This window comes from Chrysochloris asiatica, unplaced genomic scaffold, assembly GCF_000296735.1.
Source record: "Chrysochloris asiatica unplaced genomic scaffold, ChrAsi1.0 scaffold00006, whole genome shotgun sequence".
NCBI lineage: Eukaryota > Metazoa > Chordata > Mammalia > Afrosoricida > Chrysochloridae > Chrysochloris > Chrysochloris asiatica.
Window position 1 is genome coordinate 10,376,481 of NW_006408524.1, and position 3,761 is coordinate 10,380,241.

A 3,761-nucleotide genomic window follows, 5' to 3' on the forward strand; every position below is an offset into this window, starting at 1 on the left:
AAAGTGCCATGGCTTGCCAAAAGAACCAATAGATCCATTTTGGAAGAAGTGTAGCCAGAATGCTCCTTCAAGGTCAAGATGGCCAAACTTCATCTCTCGTACTTTGGACATATTGTCAGGAGGGACCAGTCACTGGAGAAGGATATCATATTTGGTAAGGTGGAGGGTCAGAGAAATAGAGGAAGACCCCCAACGAGATGGACTGGCCAAGGGGCAGCATCGATGGACTCAAGCGTGGCAACAGTAGTGAGGTTGGCCAAGGATCAGGCAGTGTTTTGTACTGCTGTGCCTAAGGTCACTATGAGTCGGTACCAACTCCATGGCGCCTAACAACAACAACAACATTGTATGAAAGAGAATAGCATCTTATGAGCTATAACTTTTGGGTGACAGAGTATTTATGTTTAGGGATTCAATTTCCTCCAAACTGCCATTTCCCATGAATCTCTCGCTTTTGTAGGTCTAAGGTAAGTTAGAATTTGCATCTTTATTGAAGTAGCACATTGTACTGTCTCTGGAATGGTTTTCATGACATACTAATTGAAGTGTGCATCTATTCCAGTAGGCTGTGAACTCTGAAAGGCAAAACCTAGGCTTTGTGTGTGTACTTGTGTGTAAATGTATACCTATCTGTATGTATCTTAGGGCCACTTGGTCACATGTTAAGGTTTAATACATGCTTTACATGAATGTATGGACAAGAATAGCCCTGAAGAAGACAATGGTTCCAAAGATGGATGTCTTTAGATGACCCCTTATTCAAGGCTATACCTATAACGCATACTTAGGATGCTCCTTCAAGTTCACTTCTATCTGAGAGGCACATATATTAGCTCATGCAATCCTTACAACAATCCCAGGTGGTAAGTGCTATTATCCTCATTCTACATAGATAGGAAAAGAGGAACAGCCTTTCCAGCCCAAGCTGGAAAATGGCAGAGTCAGGAGTTGTAGGAGTTGTAGACAGATCTATGTAACTCATTACTACTCCAGACTCTACATTCTTAGACTATACATTATTTTAGCCCCATCAACAAGCTATCTTATCACAAGAATAAAGTGAATCATGAAAGCAAGAAAGTGTTCTGTGCTTCTTCTACTCCTAACAAAATGCATTCTCAATATAATTTCTTTATTTCATTGCTCCACAAGGGAGTGGACACAACTTTACTTAGGCAGCCCTCTTCTCTTATTTTTGCTAGCCAAACTGACAAGTTGACGCAGGCAGTGGAAAATGATTCCGCTACAGCATCTTTTATGAAATTGGCAGTTTCCCTATGGTCGCCATTTTGTTTTATGCACAATATGGAAAATTCACAAAGGAACTAAACTTTTTCTTTTATCCCCCACATGCTTCCTTCCTTATACCTCAATAGTATTGTCAATCTTATCTGAAATATCTTTGATTCCTTGCCACATTACCTTTAGATGACCCTGTATTCGAAACTGCACCCTTAATGCATAGTTAGAATACTCCTTCAAGATCACTGCAAACATATTGGATTGTAGTTTTCTCCCCAAAGTGCCTACAATTTCTTATATCCATTTAATATAGAAAAATGACTTTAATAACCCCAGCAGCCTGGTCACTGGCAGCATCCACTGCTAAGATTTTTATGAATATAATTTTTCATTTTGGTCACAAAAATAATGGAAACTTCATTTTTCAGTAACAAATGGTGAAGTTCCAGATGGAAAAGATATAGTAGCCTCAAGAGACTTGAACTAAACTTTATCTCAGAAATACTTCTACAGTCCAGCTGAGGCTCAGTTCAGAGGAAAGGGACCCCTTCATGTCCAGTGTTTCCAGAAAACTCTCCATATTTACTGTGATTGGCCGAGTTTGGTAAAACAGGTACAAACCATAGCAATACATCCCAAGAATTGAGAAAGTGCTGCCTATACTTTAGCACAGAATTCCAGGACAAAAGATGATGATTTCAATCTTTCAGGGATAAGAGTCAATTCCATGGGACTGGATTATGCCTACTCAGGGGTGTTTGTGAGATTAGAAAGAAGATGCTAGGGGGAATATTTGTCCATGTTATCAAACCAATGAGTTCTTAGCCAAGGCAGAAGTAATTTTAAAATCCATGATAGAAGTAAGAAAAATGAGATTCAGGAGATAAAATTACTGCAAATTTGAGGTACAAACCATGAAAGGTACCAAAGGATGGAGGGAGAGTTAATAGTCAGAAGCCAGAGACAGAGAGACGTTCAGTTGGAGAACTTATGCCTACATGCCTTTGCTTTTGGAGGCAGGGTGGGGTGCAGAAATATTTTATTTTATTAATTGTAAATACTTTTTTTATAACTTTATAAAATGTTATATAGAATGTTTAGAATGAAACATTCTATTTAGAATGTTTCAAACATCTACAAAAACAGAATGTTTTAATGACCTCTCATGTATCCAATATTCAACTTCAGTAATTATTAGTTTATGGCTAATAATGTTTCATCTATAACCTCATCTTTCTCCTATGCCACTGAATAATTTTAAAGAAAATTTCACATATCATATTATTTTATTTGCAAATATGTATAGTCCATGAAAAAATTATAATTATTTTAAAAACTGCAACCATAATCTATCATCATGTCATAAAAATTAATAATAATCTCTTAATAGTATTAACTATTGAGTCACTGTTTATAGTATCCTGATTACCTTAGAAATGCTTTTTATAGTTATTTTGTTCAAAATAGGAGTCAAATAAGGTCTTATTGATATGCCTCTTAAGTCTCTTTATTTTTTTAAGTTTTTATTGTGAACTGAATAATGGTTTACATGGGCGAGCATTGGCTTTACACCATCGTTTCATTGCAATGATTACAATCTCCTCCGAGCATCATCATTCAACAGCATTTGCTTCCATTCCCTCTGTGTAGGGTGGGGTGGGTGGCGATGTACACAGAAACACTCAGGCATATATAATAATTTCAACAACCAAAGGCCACATCCTGCAAGTCTGCCTCCTGGCCACCAGCACCTAGTCCCTGTCCTTCCATGAGTTCAGAGTCCTCAGCAGCTCCCTTTCTCCATGTCTTCATCTCTGCCTCCATCTCTGGTGTCACTGCTTCTCTGGATAGGGCCCTGACTGCATTCTGCTTATGATTTTCTCCCTTGATGGCCCTAGGGTCTTCTGTTTCTGGACTATAAGATTAACTACTGCCCTGGTTTTGTTACAAAACTTCTACCTTTATAGTTGTGACAGTTGCAACTAGTCATAACAATTACTCACTGTTGAACCGTAAGAATCTTATCCCCATCTCTTTTCACCAGACCCATCTAGACTCTTAAACTAAACTCCTTCTTGAAAATTTATAAGCCAGTCACTTCATGTTTAAGTCTTGTTTAATGAATACCTTCTTGTCCTTCTTCTCTTGCTTGTAGAATTTATTTGTGATTTTTTTTAAATAGAACTTTTTTTCCTTTATGATCATAACAGCAGCTTTATGTTTTCCTTGAGTAAACTTTAGAAAATTACACAGCGTGAATGCTTTAAACATGACGCCAAATCCTAATTGCTTAGATAACCAACATTTTGGTAGGATTTCTGTCCTGACACAGTTAAAATATAAGAAAGAACATTCTCTTATGTAGAGATAAAACATTTTCAAATTACCACACCTTTTTTCACACTATTTTCATACTGGGTGCAAGTGCTTAATGTACTCAGCTGCTAACCAAATGGTTAGAAGGTCAAGTCCACCCAGAAGTACCTTAGATGTATTTAGAGATCTTGAAAGCACCCTAG